Genomic DNA, 16645 nt, shown 5'->3' on the forward strand with positions numbered 1-16645 from the left:
AGACCAGACCATATAAGCCAGACGCTGAAAACTGTACTGGGAGGGGAGGAGCAGATACTGTTAGGGGAGGCCATAACTGAGGATAAAGATGGTGGGATTCCAGAACTAGTATCACTGATTGAAGTGTCTGCAATATGAGTATGTATTACGTATTGAGAATACTTTGGATCATATTCACTATAAGTGGTCCCAGAGGGTGATGGGGAGGACATGAGAATAGAGTGATTGTGATCATGGCAGGAAAAAGGTTTACAACATTTAAATTTAAATGGACTTGTATAGTGTTGTGTTTTTTGTTGTTGTCGTTTGTTTATTTTGGTTTTTGTTTTTTTGAGACAGAGTCTCACTCTCTTTGCCTAGGCTGGAGTGCAGTGGCATGATCATTGCCTGATGCATCCTTGACTTCCCGGGCTCAGGTGTTTCTCCTACCCCAGCCTCCTGAGTAGCTGGGATTACAGGTGCACACCACCACTCCTGGCTAATTTTTTTGTATTTTTAGTAGAGACAAGGTTTCGCCATGTTGCCCAGGTTGGTATGGAACTCCTGGGCTCAAGCAATCCACCTGCCTCAGCCTCCTAAAGTTCTGGGATTACAGGCGTGAGCCACCATGCCCAGCCTTTGAATAGTGTTTTAGGAAGTTAATTTGAGTAGTTGGGGGAAGGGGAAATATGCTTAAATAGCTTTAGGAAACTAGCTCTCTAGGTAAGGTATGTGTTTCTCTTTGTATAATCCCATTATTGACACTCTACTACATATAAGATTTTGTTTTTGGATGGGTGCAGTGGCTCATGCCTGTAATCTCAGCATTTTGGGAGGCTGAGTTGGGAGGATTGCTTAAGGCCAGGAATCTGAGACCAGCTTGGACAACACAGCAAGACCTCGTCTTTACTTGTACCCCACCTCTCCCCCACCAAAATTTTTGTTTTTAAGTCTATTTTAAAATTTTGATGTAGCATAAGCAGTCCAAATAAAGGTATTTGATTTAATCTCATGTATTTTCTGCATACTTTTAAATTTACAATTGTTTTCTTTACCTTTATATTGGATTTTTTTTTAATTGCTTGTATGGCTAACCTGTTGAGGTCCTCTTTTTGCTTAGTCCCCCCATTCTCATTCCATAATACATGTTGGGAAAAGATTATAATAAATATTGGGAAAAGGTTATCTCTACACTGATACCTTTCATGTTTACATCTTTGTTTACCATAGAGTCTGCTCTTGTGCCATCAAAGTATCTAACTGAATATGAAACATAGCATTAGGAGTATCTATCTTCTATAGATGCTATCTATAGAAGCATCTTCTAGTGGAAAGATTAGGATGAGAACAAAGTAGACCATAACAAGTATAATAGCCATACAAATAGCTAGATGGTTATGCTTAGTTGGCTGAATTTAATAGGCTGGGTTCTGGAGCAAACCAGAGCAGTCTGAGAATTCATTTCTATTGGCAACAACTGAAGGAATGCCAGGCAGACTTTGAAATCTGTGCTGGGTCTAACTTGGTGATAGTGGGTTTGTTTTGATTCTTTGTAAGATTCTGAGTCACTATTCAGCCCAGTTACTACTTGATGCTTGCTCTGCCTAGTCATCTTCAGTGATTCAGTTTTGGCTGCAAACCTATGAAGAATTATTGGTCAGAGTGAAATGACATTGAAATCTGGGGACCTAAAGTGCTATGACCTCCTCTTGTTAGAATGGGGAGGGGTGTATGAGACTCAGATAATTATAATAAATAGAGTTCTGGCCCAGATTTAACTCACAGTGTGTCTCTGTTATCAGAGTCCTTTCTCTGGTTCCTAGTTTTGTAATTGGAATCAACATACATGGTAGTTGGCAGAATTCTCAACTTGGCTCCTTGACCAGTTTGGTTAAGTGCTTTCCTAGTGGGGGAAGATCAAGTGGAAGCCTCTAAAACTGTACCTTCCCTCACCTTGGAAGGGACAGCATTTCTTCTAGTTTGGGATTAACACATATTCTGGGTCCACATGTTTGCTTTTTCTGCTCATAAGTCCACAGCCAGCACTACTATCTGAGGACTTACAGAGTGTTTGATCCACTAATACGGGATCTTGAGTAATATTGTCTCTTACCAAGAGTCGCACTTTACAGGAAAGATGTGTAGCAGTGGGCCAAAGTTCATGAATCCACTGGTCTTAACTCATACTGCTCCACCTATAATCCTCTGGATTGATAGAACAGTTGTAATGGGCTCATAACGGTACAACTGAGATGCCAGATTGGAGGTGATCCTCTACAAGGATGGGTATCATCCCTCCAGAATGCTTGGCCATCATATGGATATTCATTATATTAAGTATCCTCAACAGGTAATATGTACACGGGTTCAACAACCAAGGGATGGAATAGGAGTGGTCTCATTTACTATCATACCCAATCCTTACTTGAGGAATTTATGCTTTCCATTCATATAGCTTTAGACCCTGTGGGCTTAGAGGTTCTTGTCTCCAGAAGTAGAAATGCCCTACTAGGGAACAGACACAATGAGAGTTCCATTAAATTTTAAGCCATGCCTGCTGTCTGGTCACTTTGGGCTCCTCTTGCCAAAATCACTAGGGAAGAAAAGGAGTCACCATCCTGGTAAGGGTAATTGACTCTGATCATTATCACGGTATGGACAGAGAAGAATATGTCTGGCATTCAGGGGATCTGCTGATATGTCTCATGGTGTTCCTAAGCCCATTATTTTAATAAATGTACAAATACAATAGCCATTGCCTAAAAAGGGCATGGTAACCAGAGTTTCAAACCTCTTAGATAAAAGGATCTGGATTGCTCTACTGGCAAGCTGCTTACACCAGCATAAGTGCTAGCAGAGTATGAGGGGACTCTAAAGAGGGATGATGATCTGTTATGGCCAGGAAATCAACTACAGCATTGGGACTATAGTTTGTCTTCTTCTCTTGAAAGTTTCCCATGGAAACAAAATAAGTAGAATCCTTAAGAAGCTGTTTCAGGCTGGGCGCAGTGGCCCACACCTGTAATCCCACCACTTTGGGAGGCCGAGCAGGAGGATCATGAGGTCAGGAGATCAAGACCATCCTGGCCAACATGGTGAGACCCCGTCTCCACTAAAATACAAAAAATTAGCTGGGTGTGGTGGTGCACGCCTGTAATCCCAGCTACTCAGGAGGCTGAGGCAGGGGAATCGCTTGAACCCGGGAGGTGGAGATTGCAGTGAGCCGAGATCGCACCACTGCACTCCAGCCTGGCAACAAAGTGAGACTCCGTCTCAAAGAAAAAAAAAGAAAAAAAAAAGAAGCTGTTTCCTGCTAGAGTGCACTTACTCTAAGAAGCAAGTGGATGGTCGTTACTTTTGAAACTCTTGGCGGGGAAGTGCTGTTGGAGCCGCTGTGGTTGCTGTCCGTGTAGTGAAAGCGCGTGCCTTTGTTTGTGTCCCTGGCCATGTGTCCCTGGCCATGGCGCTGCAGCTCTCCCGGGAGCAGGGAATCACCCTGCGTGGGAGTGCCGAAATCGTGGCCGAGTTCTTCTCATTCGGCATCAACAGCATTTTATATCAGCGTGGCATTTATCCATCTGAAACCTTTACTCGAGTGCAGAAATACGGACTCACCTTGCTTGTAACTACTGATCTTGAGCTCATAAAATACCTAAATAATGTGGTGGAACAACTAAAAGATTGGTTATACAAGTGTTCAGTTCAGAAACTGGTTGTAGTTATCTCAAATATTGAAAGTGGTGAGGTCCTAGAAAGATGACAGTTTGATATTGAGTGTGACAAGACTGCAAAAGATGACAGTGCACCCAGAGAAAAGTCTCAGAAAGCTATCCAGGATGAAATCCGTTCAGTCATCAGACAGATCACAGCTACAGTGACATTTCTGCCACTGTTGGAAGTTTCTTGTTCATTTGATCTGCTGATTTACACAGACAAAGATTTGGTTGTACCTGAAAAATGGGAAGAGTCGGGATCACAGTTTATTACCAATTCTGAGGAAGTCTGCCTTTGTTCATTTACTACTACAATCCACAAAGTAAATAGCATGGTGGCCTACAAAATTCCTGTCAATGACTGAAGATGACATGAGGAAATAATGTAATTGTAATTTTGAAATGTGGTTTTCGTGAAGTCAAGTCATCTATAGTTGATATGTTTTATTTCATTGGTTAATTTATACATGGAGAAAAGCAAAATGATACTTACTGAACTGTGTGTAATTGTTCCTTTTATTTTTTGGTACCTATTTGACTCACCATGGAGTTAACATCATGAATTTATTGTGCATGATTCAAAAGGAGCCAGGAGGTTTTTGTTTTTTTTCAACATTGTGATGTATATTCCTTTGAAGATAGTAACTGTAGATGGAAAAACTTGTGCTATAAAGCTAAATGCTTTCCTAAATCAGATGTTTTGGTCAAGTAGCTTGACTCAGTATAGGTAGGGAGATATTTAATTATAAAATACAGCAAAGGAAGTCTAAATATTCAGAATCTTTGTTAAAGTTCTGAAAGTAACTAATAATCTATAAACAATGAAATATTGCTGTGTAGCTCCTTTTGACCTTCATTTCATGTATAGTTTTCCCTATCGAATCAGTTTCCAATTATTTGACTTTAATTTATGTAACTTGAACCTATGAAGCGATGGATATTTGTACTGCTTGATGTTCTGTGATACAGAACTCTTAAAAATTTTTTTTTGTGTTTTATAAAATCAAGTTTTAAGTGAGGAAATAAGTTTGTTAAAAACAAAAAAAGAAGCAAGTGGATTTGTGTGGTGTAATTTGCCTGTTCATATAATCCACTCATTTTTCTATAGCATCATTTATTGATTTGTAGAACCTGTTTATATAGTATGAATATTTTCTTTTATGTATGATGAAAACATTGTTTTCTAGTTTGTGGCAAGTCTTTTAATAGTATTGTGTTTCCCCTCCCACTTACAAGAAGTTTTAAATTTAAAATTGTTGTTTTTAGAGATGGGGTCTTGCTGATCTCAAACTCCTGACCTCAAGTGCTTCTTCAGCCTTGGCCCCCACAAAGTGCTGGGACTACAGATGTGAGCCACCACACCTGGCCTTAAATTTTGATAAAATGAAATTTATCAATCTCCTTTACATGGTTTAAAATTTTTTAGTTACTTTTAGGAAATTTCTGCCCTGATCTCGTAATTATATTCTCCTATAATTTGATAAAAGTTTAAAGTTTTCTCTTTGATCTTTAGTCATCTGTTCATAGGGGATTTCTTTTTGTGTATAGGGTGAAAGATAGGGATCTAGTTTTTTTCTCTCCTTATCTAGAAGCATCTCTCTTTATCTAGAAAGCATTTATTTAGTGTCTCAAGCATTTATTTAGTAGTCATTTATTTCCACACTGATTTGTAATACTACCTCTTTCCTATGCCGTATTTCCATGTATGCATGGATTTTGTTTGTGTGTGTGTGTGTGTGTGTGTGATTTTTTTTTTTTTTTTTAACAGAAATATACTTGTTCCTTACTGTGTGCTGTTATGTTGGTGGTACGTGAATCCATAGACATCTTCCTGGAATGTCAATTTTACCTAAGGAATATGAAAAAGATTGAGTAATTGAATAACTGGTAACTATTTGAGGACATTTTTCAATGAAATAAGGCTGTTTGAATTATGGAGTCAAATAGAACTTTCATGAAGTTTTAGCTTTTTAAGCTAAAACGTGATACAATTTGAAGACATGTTGAGCTTATAGGGGACCATTTGAGGCCATTTCCCCAATTTTCCAGGAAGTTCATTCTTTATCATTTAAGAATACTGTGGTAGAAAAGGGTGAGAAGGACTACCTTACGTGGACTGTTTTTATTTTTTGTCAAAACGTTGTGTTTGTTGTTCCATGTATACATTGTGTGTATTGATACCTTAATTTTTTTTGTGATCTCTGCCTGGAATGTCATCCTTCTTTCGTATTTCAAGGCCAGCACATTTTTCATGGCCCAGCTCAATTCAACCTATTTCTTGAATCCTTTAACAGTTGTAATCCTTGTTACTGGCTCCTTTGAAATCTGGTCCTTACTGGGTATTCCTTGTATTAAGTAATATTTCTAATGGCTAATGTTTATTGAGAGTGTACTATGTGTCTGGTATATTTCTAAGCATTTTACCTGTATTAACTAATGTAAATCTCATCAGCTCTGAAAGCTAGGTTTTTACCCCTATGTAGGTATTATTTTTATTTCTCACAAGGAAGGAAACAGAGGCACAGAGAGGTTTAATAATTTAAATAAGGAAAAGCAGGCAAACTGGCTTCAGAGTCTGTGCCCTTAACCAGTATGCTCTGCTCCCTCTCAGTTGCTCAATAAATAATTGCTCAGGAATGAATTTACCACTTATATTAACACTTAGCAGACATAACTTTGTTCTGTTGTTTTATGGGTGTGTTCTTTCCTAACTATATAATACATCCCTGAAGGCAGGGATAAAATCTTATACTTCTTTATAGTATGGCTTTATATTTCATACTTCATTAGATGGATTTACTACCTATAACAAATCCCTAGTAGATGTTCGTAGGTGATGATAATGAATTTGGTATGACCTTTAGATTTGCCATAGAGTAACATAAACCTAATCATTCATTGTCAAGTGGGTCTAAGCTTTCTAATAAGACCTGTTGGTTTGAATACTCCAGAACCACAGATAAATAACACTATGAGATCTCCTGGTTCTGAAGCTGTGGGGTTTGGCTAGACCTGTAACATTCTATTCAGTTGGTAGAGAGATCCCCAGAGATTAGGTGACAGATTTCTGGCCTGCACTTAAACTATGACCTGGACAGGTCATTTTGTCTTGCTATCTGTAAAAGGAGAAAATCATATTTAGTGCAGCTTTTATTTTTAAATCATGGTCTTTATGTAGACCATGCTTTTTAGAAGCAAAGTTATGTACCTTCAAAGTAGCATATTTTCTTACTTTGTTATAATAATACATACCATTATGTTGGTACAAATTTGGAAGAATGTATTATTACCAGCAAAGCTGTGCTCTAGCCCAGGCTGGAGTGCAGTGGTGCGATCTTGGCTGACTGCAAGCTCTGCCTCCCAGGTTCACGCCATTCTCCTGCCTCAGGCTCCCGAGTAGCTGGGACTACAGGCGCCTGCCACCACGCCCAGCTAATTTTTTGTATTTTCAGTAGAGACTGGGTTTCACCGTGTTAGCCAGGATGGTCTCGATCTCCTGACCTCGTGATCTGCCTGCCTTGGCCTCGACCTCCCAAAGTGCTGGGATTACAGGCATGAGCCACTGCGCCCGGCCTTTAGTTTTACTTTTAAATAAAGAGCAAAATATTTACATATTTTTTGAGATAGGGTCTTACTCTGTCACCCAGGGTGTAATGCAGTGGTGCGATCACAGCTAACTGTATCTCCAACTTCCTGGGCTCAAGCGATCCTTGCACTTCAGCCTCCCAAGTAGCTGGGACTACAGGCCACTATGCCCAGCTAATTTACTTTTATTTTTTATTTTATTTATTTAATTTGAGATGGAGTCTTGCTCTGTCGCCCAAGCTGGAGTGCAGTGACACAATCTCGGCTCACTGCAACCTCCGCCTCCGCCTCCTGGGTTCAAGCCATTCTCCTGCCTCAGCCTCCCTAGTAGCTGGGTTTACAGATACGTGCCACCATGCCTGGCTAATTTTTTTTTTTTTTTTTAGTAGAGGCGAGGTTTTGCCATGTTGGCCAGGCTGGTCTCAAACTCCTGACCTCAGGTGATCCACCCGCCTCTGCCTCCCAAAGTGCTGGGATTACAGGCATGAGCCACTGCGCCCAGCCACCCAGCTAACTAAAAACATTTTTTTTTTTTTAATAGAGATGAGGGTCTTGCTGTGTTGCTCAGGCTGGTCTTGAACTCCTGGACTTAAATGATCCTCCTGCTGCGGCCTTCCAAAGTGTTGGGATTATAGATGTGAGCCACTACACAAGGCTGAAAATATTTTTTCCCCTGCAAGACAGAGTCTTGCCCTGTCACCCAGGCTGGAGTGCAGTGGTGCGATCTCAGCTCACTGCAACCTCCGCCTCCCGGGTTCAAGCAGGTCTCCTGCCCCAGCCTCCTGGGATTACAGTTGCCCGCCACTGTGCCTGGCTAATTTTTAGTAGAGATGGGGTTTCTACATGTTGGCCAGGCTGGTCTCGAACTCCTGACTTTGTGATCCGCCCACCTCGGCTTCCCAAAGTGCTGGGATTACAGGCCTGAGCCACCGTGCCAGGCAATGAAAATACTCTTTTTACAGTTAGTTTCTGGAAAGTGTAAGAATTCTTTGGTCAAATGGAAAGGACTTGATAAATGTGTAGCTATAGCTAACACTTTTTTTTTTTTGAGAACGAGTCTCAACTCTGTTGCCTAGGCTGGAGTACAGTGGTGTGATCTCAGCTCACTGCAACCTCTGGCTCCCAGGTTCAAGCAATTCTTGTGTCTCAGCCTCCTGAGTAGCTGGGACTACAGGTGTGTACCACCATGCCCAGCTAATTTTTGTATTTTTAGTAGAGATGGGATTTCACTATGTTGGACAGGCTGGTCTCAAACCCCTGACCTCAGGAGGCCTCAGCCTCCCAAAATGCTGGGATTATAGGCATGAGCCACCACGCCCAGCCAGCTAGCACTCAGTGAACATTTACTATGTATCAGGAATTGATTTAAGTTCTTTTACATATAATAACTCATTTAATTAAGTTGATTGTTGGGTGCCCATTTGATTTTTTAAAAGGTTTCCATTTCCCCCTCTTTATTAGTGTAATTCAAAAATAATTGTCAATACTAATCAGAAAAATAAAAAATTACAAATATAAAATATGACTTAGGTTTTGAAACAATCTGGGGAACGGGTCTCAAACTTGTCTGTTATTTTATTAATTGATTTTCCCTAGTGTTTATTAGGGATTTAAATGATTAATTGAAGATGTTAGCAAATGTTGAGCAAACATTGATATACTTTGCTTTCAAGAAAACAAAAATGAGAACATTGTATTTTTAGAACTATTTCACCTTGAGTTAAGCATTGCTTGTCATAAACCAAATACAGTTCTTGCCTTCATAGCCCCACATTCTCTGTATGGATCTTCTGGAATTTTCTGTTGTTGAGGTAGGAGATGATAGTTTATTCTCACACATCTGCTTTATATAGCTTATATAATTTAGTCTATAATTATTTGCTAGTATCAACTGTTTTTTAATTGATTCACAAGAATGTATATTCTTGTACTCATCAAACATTTGAGGGTTCAGCTTTGCATTTGACAAGGCACCTGGCATAGTACTGAGAGGGTAGCCAACTGTTTAGCTTAAATATTTGAGGACCTAATGAATAGAAATAGCATCTTGACTAGTTGTTATATTTTATTCTATTTAAAAGGTCATAATAATGGATGCTTGATAAATATTGACCTAGAAGAAATAGTTAAAAAAATGAATTATATATATTTTTTCATGGCCTCTTAAAAATAGTAGAAAAGTACAAACTGTTGTGGATATGAAGAGTGAAATAATGAAAATAAACCCAGTGTTAAACTCTAAGAAATAGAAACAAAATATAATTAAGAAAAATTGAATAAAATAAATAATAGAAAAGTAGAAATTAGTAAATTGGAAAACACACAAAAAAATTGTGAAATTCAAGTTTCTTTATAGTGATTCTTTAAAAGGGCCCTTATACAACTTAGACAAACATGTAGCATTTCTAATCAAGAGAAAGAGGTAGAAAAACAAAATAAGAAGTGAAGAGAGAGCTAGAACAATAGAAACAGTGGAAAATTTAAAAAATATTTTACTCAGTACTAATAAATGAGAAAATCTTAATGGCTTGGGTAGTTTGGGGAACACTTAAATTATGATTGCATTCCTTTGAGTTCATTTGTTCATTATAAGCAATCTTTTATTGGTCACATGTAACAGTGGTTCTCAGACTTTTTGGTGTTAGTAACTTTTATAATTTTAAAAGTTATTGATGACTCTCAAGACCTCTTATTTATGAAAGTTATATCTGTTAACATTTATCATATTAGAAATTAAAATTTGGAAACTTTGAAATGTTCATTTATTCATCAAAAATTATAAACCTATTACATGTTACCACAATGTATTTTTATGAAACATAACTATATTTTCCAAAACAAAAAAATTTTGTGAGATGAGTAGCATTGTTTTACATTTTTGCAAATCTTTTAAAAATGCTTGGCTTAAGAGAAGAAAACTAGATTCTCACATCTGCTTCTGTGTTGAGTCTGTTGTATGTTTTGGTTGAAATAAATGAAGACTATCTGGTATCTATAGATACCTATTTGGAAAAGGGATAAGCATTTTAATAATAGCCTTTTCAGGTAATTGCTGACATTGTTTTTGGACATACTTAGGTACATGTATTTTTAGCTCCTTTGAATCATGGTGGAAGTAAAGACATACCTTATTTAGTGCAGGACCTGCATTAATGGAAATCAGAGTATTAGTTGAATTTGCCCTTCCTTTCCCCGAAGTAGAATTATAGTAAAGGTCTCTATGCAAATGCTAGCTTGGTTTAGTGGGACATCGTTCTTTCAAGTCTCCGAAGTCCTGAATGCTCCTGTGGCCATGGTGCTTTCCCTTATTACTCGTATACAGACATACCTCAGAGATATTGCTGGTTTGGTTTCTGACCACCACAGTAAAGCAAATATCATAATAAAACAAATAGCACAATAAAGTGACTAGCACAATAAAGTGTGTCACACAAACTTTTTGATTTCTTAGTGCATATGAAAGTTATGTTTACACTATACTGTAGTATATTAAGTGTACAATATCAATATGACTAAAAACAGTGTGCATACCTTAATTAAAATATACTTTACTGCTAAAAATTGCTAACAATCATCTGAGCCTTCGAAAGTGACTATAATCTTTGTGCTGGTAGAAGGTCTTGCCCAGATGTTGATGGCTCTTGAATGATCAGGATGGTGATTGCTGAAGGTTGGGGTGGCCTTGGCAATTTCTTAAAATGAGACAACAATGAAGTTCGTTGCATTTATTGATTCTTCCTTTCATGAAAGATTTCCCTGGAGCATGTGATGCTGTTTGATAACATTTACTTACTGGGAAATTCCTCTCAAAATTGGAATCAATTCTCAAACCTTGCCACAGCTTTATCAACTAACTGTATATGTTATTTCTGAATCTCTTGTCATTTCAACAGTGTTCATAGCATCTTCACCAGGAGTAGATTCCATATCAAGAATCATCCCTAAGAAGCCCAAACTCCTCATTTGTTCAAGTTTGATCATGAGATTGCAGCAATTCAGTCACATCTTCAGGCTCCACTTCTAATTCTAGTTCTCTCGCCGTTTCTGCCATATCTGCAGTTATTTTCTCCACTGAAGTCAGACCCTGAAAGTCATCTGTGAGGATTGGAATCAACTTCTTCCAAATGCCTTTTAATGTTAATATTTTTTATCTTTTCACATGAATCACACATGTTCTTAATGGCATCTAGAATGGTGAATCCTTTCAAAAAGGTTTTGAATTTGCTTTGCCCAGATCTATCAGAGGAATCATTGTCTGTAGCAGCTACAGCATTATGACATGTATTACTTAAATAACAAGACTTCAATGTCAAAATTACTCCTTGACCCATGGGCTTTTGAATGGATGTTGTGTTAGCAGGCATGAAAACAACATTCATGTCCTTGCACATATCCATCAGAGGTCTTAGGTGACCAGATTCATTGTCAATGGGCAGTAACATTTTGGAAGGAATCTTTTTTTCTGAGCAATAGGTCTCAACAGTGGGTTCAAATATTAAGCAAACCATGCTGTAAATAGATGCGCCATCATTCAGGCTTTATTCTTCCATTTATAGAGCACAGGCAGTATAGATTTAGCATAATATTTAAGGGCTTTATGATTTTTCAAAATGACAAATGAACATTGGTTTCAATTTAGTCATCAGCTGCACTAGCTCCTGAAAAGACACCCTTGCCTTTGAAGCTTTGAAACCAGGCATTGGCTTCTCCTCTGTAGCTATGGAAGTCCTAGACGGCATCTTCCAATAGAAGGATGTTTCATCTGCATTGAAAAGTCTGTTTTTCAGTGTAGCCACCTTCGTCATTATCTTAGATAGATATTATGGATAACTTGCTGAAGCCTCCATATCAGCACTTGCTGCTTCACTTTGCACTTTTATGTTATGGAAACAGCATCTTTCCTTGAATTTCATGAACCAACCTCTGCTAGCTTCAGACTTTTCTTCTGCAACTTCCTCACCTTTCTCAACCTTTATAGGATTGAAGAGAGTTAGGTATTAGGATCTGGATTAGGTTTTGGTTTAAGGGAATGTTGTGGCTGGTTTGATCTTTTATCCAGACCACTGAAACTTTCTCTGTATAAACGATAAGACTGTTTTGCTTTCTTAACATTGTGTGTCATTGGCGCAGTGCTTTTAATTTCCTTCGAGGACTTTTCCTTTGCATTCATGGCTTGGCTAACTGGTGCAGTTGGCCTAGCTTTTGGGCTATCTCAGCTTATGATACACCCTCCTCAGGAAGCTTGGTCATTTCTGTCTTTTGATTTAAAGTGAGAAACCCGTGACTGTTTTTTTCACTTGAACACCTAAGAGTCCATTGTAGGGTTATTAATTGGCCTAATTTAAATATTGTTGTGTCTCAAGGAATGGGAGGTCTGAGAAGAGGGAGAGAGTTGGAGGAACAGTCAGTTGGTGAAGCAGTTGGAGTACATACAACATTTATTAAGTTTGCTGTCTTATATGGGTGCTTTTCATGGTGCCCTGAAACAATTAAAATGGTAACACCAAAGATCACTGATCACATAACACCATGCCAGATATAACGATAATGAAAATGTTTGAAATATTGTGAGAATTACCAAAATGTGAAACAGAGACATGAAGTAAGCACATGCTGTTGGAAAAATGGTGCTGATAGACTCATTCCATGGCAGCGTTGCCACAAATCTTGAATTTGTAAAAAATGAAATATCTGCAAAGCCCAATAAGGCAATTCGCAATAAAATGAGGCATGCCTGTAATTGTCAGTTCTCCCAGTCTGCAGTATTGTTTCTGAAGCCCTTCATAAAGTTAGACAGACTTTTCCCTCCAATTTCTAACTTAGCTTTTACCTTGTTTCCTCAACCGTATCCCTGAAGGGGCTTTGAGCCTCTAATGTCTTAAATCTTAACATCCAGCACTATCACATGCACACCCTTTTTAGCTATCAGGATGAAACTATTCATCAGTGGCAGAAAGAATGGCTACAGAATAGTCCACATATTTCAGAAAATGTTCTTGGCTTAGAGCATTTGGAATATGATGTGTTATTAACACATGCTGGTTAGGAGTACGTAGTATAATTTGTTGAGCTGTTGCTCACTGGCTGAAAGCTTACGATAGTATTCAAAGTATGCTTTTGTAATAGAGTTACTTTTTCTTTCTTTTTTTTCTATTTTCACCATAGTATATGAATGTTTATGCACAAAGTTGATGTATCTGACACAGACAGAAGAATATTGGTTTTGAGTATGTTGAGTTTGAGGTAACTTGTGGGATATCAAAGAGTAATTGTGCAATAGGCAGTGCGTAATAGGAATTTAGGAGAGATTTTTAGGCTAGAAATAGATACTTAGGATGATTATTTTCATAGGTCATTGTAAAAATTGTAAGAATAAGATAGAAGGAGAAAGTGTAGAGTATGAAGAGGACTGTAAAAGGGAAATAAATTTTGGGACCCCCAAAATCACTAAGCTAAAGGGAAAAGTCAAGCTGGGAACTGCTTAGTGCAAACCTGCCTCCCATTCTATTGAAAGTCATTCCTCTGAGGCTCATCTGAGACAAATGAATCTCTGATTGCTTCCTCTGCCCTATTGTTTATATAAAAATGCAGATTCACTGAGCCAGACTAAATTGTGTATTCAGTGGAAGGCTGATCAAGGACTCAAAATAATCCAACCTTTTGTCTCTCATCTACTTCTAACCTGGAAGCCCCCACTTCGACTTGTCCTACCTTACTGGACCAAACCGATGTACATCTTACACATATTGATTATTAATATAAAATGTATGTCGTGATTATCAATATAAAATGTATAAAAGCAAGCTGTACTCGACCACTTTGGGAACATGTCATCAGGACCTCCTGAGGGTGTGTCCTTAACTTTGGCAAAATAAACTTCCTAAATTGACTGAGTCCTGTCTCAGAAATATGGGATTCACAGGGTAATGGTGAATTCTTACTAGTTATATGATTTTAAGCCAGTTATTCGACTTCTCCATGCTTAGTGCCCTCATCTATGTAGTAAGGAAAATAATATCTACATCATATCGCAAAAGCCCTAAGTAATGTTATTTTCTTTCTATGTTCCTTCATATATTTCCAACCTCTTTCTAGAAAATATTTATAGTGTTATTCCATAAAGGATTTAAATTTGGCTTAGGAGTTTTCTGGCAAAGGGGCAAAAAGGAAAACTGGATAGATTCCATGGTCCTTGCTGTCTGTCAGGAGGATACAAACCCGTTTTTTTGAAAGTGAGTTTTTTCTGGCACAGCTTTATTTAATTATTAACTCTTTCCTTTTCCCTGGAGTACAAATATTTGTTTTTACACAGCTCTGTTTTTCTGGCTCAGAATGGACTTAAATATACTATTTGAATTTGTACCTTATATTATTTGCTTGTTAGTTGAAAATTGCTATGCTAAATGATAATAGCCAACAGAAGATTGATTAGACATTAATTTTGAGTTCTAAGATAATGAAAAAATGGGTAAACATGCTTTTTTAAATTTTGAGGGCAATATCTTTTCTTCTGAAAGTCTACTATCTCTTCATAATGTTTTAATACCTGCTCCCAGGCCATCACTTCTCTACCTGTGGATGAATTCTTTTGCTTCATATTCCAAAAGCACTTTGTTGAGGTAGTTTATAAATTTTTTCTCAGGATTTGGAATACATAGATTCTGAGTTCCCTTTTAGGTATCAAGTGATTCATAGCAATTTAGCCTAAAGGTATGAAAGGACTGATGAGGAAATTTAACAGCAAATATTCCAAAGTTTAAATTGAGAATGCCGCATAAGTAAATGTAACACATTCCTATTTTAGTTGCTGAGATAAATGAGAAATGATTATCATAGACAAAGTTAACTGGATCCCGTGGCTAATTGGCTTGAAATCCATGTATGCAAATAAGTAAGTCTCTACTTTTATTAAGATTGTATACCCCTTCTATCAAAAGTTATTCATTTTGAGGTCATAAGTTTTTTAAAATTACAAATATCTGGGCTTTAAGAAAATGTGAAACCTTTTTAAGGTGAAGATTTCAATTGGTTACTTTCTGGGGACTAAAACTTGTAGAATATTCTTTTAAAATTCCAGTTTAATTCCCACTTGAAAGCTGATATCATCAACTCATGGTGAAGGTTAGGAAGGAGAGAAAAATAAGAAAAGAAAATGTCTAATATTTTGTTCATCTTCTTTGGGCCAGTTTAGTTGAAAACCCTAACCATCACATATAAATAGTTTATTTGGGAAAAATGTATTTTGAGTTCCAAGCAGCTAATTTGTAAGCAAACTATTGGAACAAAGTCTATTTGTAAATTGACTGCCTTTTCTAAAATGCACCAGGTGTTATTTTTTTCATGTGTTTTCCATGAATCCTTAAATGCATTTCATTATTGGATGTTGATAATATTTTAATTAACTGGTGATCATTAGGTCATTTCTACCTCTAAAATTTCTATGATTCAGTTAGAGCAGAGATTTTTGTCAAATGATTTAGTTGAATTAAGGTTTCTAAAGTTTTAATGTTCAAAGATATGGCACTTCAATCAATATTTTCTTGTATAGACAAGTTAGGTTTATTTTGGGAGGAAATTTTTAAAAAAATAATATCCTGCTTCTTTCTTACAGAATTTAGTACACATGGGCTTAAGGAAGAATTTATTGTAAAAATAAAATTTTTATTTTACAATGTTATTACTTGTTTTTTAGCTTTCAAGACCATAGGTTTCTGTTTCATTTTTAAAAGCCAAGGAGCTAACGAAGAATGGAAAGTGCTGATAAAACTAGGTTACTTCACAGAAAGTCTTAAGTGTAGAGTTTTTGACAAACTATGAATATTTCTTTTAGGCCAGTATGTTTTAATAATATTTGAAATTTGACATGGAATATAGTTGCTCTTTAAAAAGTAAAGTGAACAATTGACTAAAATTTTGACGAGAATATTCTTGATAAAATAAAATCTGCTAAAAATATGTCATTCAGAGAGAAAAAGGATGAGCACCATTCTGATTTTTAAAAACAAAAACCATAAAAATATTTTTGGAAATGGATAATGACTGAAAATTTGGGCTTCTTCAGCAGATTTTTCTGTTTTCTGCAGAATGTAAAGTTTTATTTGAAAAAATTCCTAGCACTCCTAGAGGCAAAAGATTGCCCATATACTGCTGTTTTGGTTGCTCTGTTGCCAGATAAAATGAACTAGCAATTATCAACTACTACTTCTTCTTCTTCTTTTTTTTTTTTTTGAAACAGGGTCTTGCTCTGTCGCCCAGATTGGAGTTCACTGGCATGATCACAGCACACTGCAGCCTCCTGAGTAGCTCCCATCTCAGCCTCCTGAGTAGCTGGGACTCAAGCGTGTGCCACCATGCCCGGCTAATTTTTT

The 16645-nt window shown here is 37.3% G+C and overlaps 1 protein-coding gene and 1 pseudogene across 2 annotated transcripts in view; both read left to right on the top strand.

Annotated features, from left to right (window-relative positions):
• The window catches only part of MNAT1 (MNAT1 component of CDK activating kinase), a 232817-nt gene that overhangs the window by 41651 nt on the left and 174521 nt on the right, over positions 1-16645 (top strand). The gene's annotated exons all lie outside the window — the stretch shown is intronic.
• On the top strand, positions 3341-6997 carry LOC134808299 (mitotic spindle assembly checkpoint protein MAD2A-like; annotated as a pseudogene).

This window comes from Pan troglodytes, chromosome 15 (assembly GCF_028858775.2).
Source record: "Pan troglodytes isolate AG18354 chromosome 15, NHGRI_mPanTro3-v2.0_pri, whole genome shotgun sequence".
NCBI lineage: Eukaryota > Metazoa > Chordata > Mammalia > Primates > Hominidae > Pan > Pan troglodytes.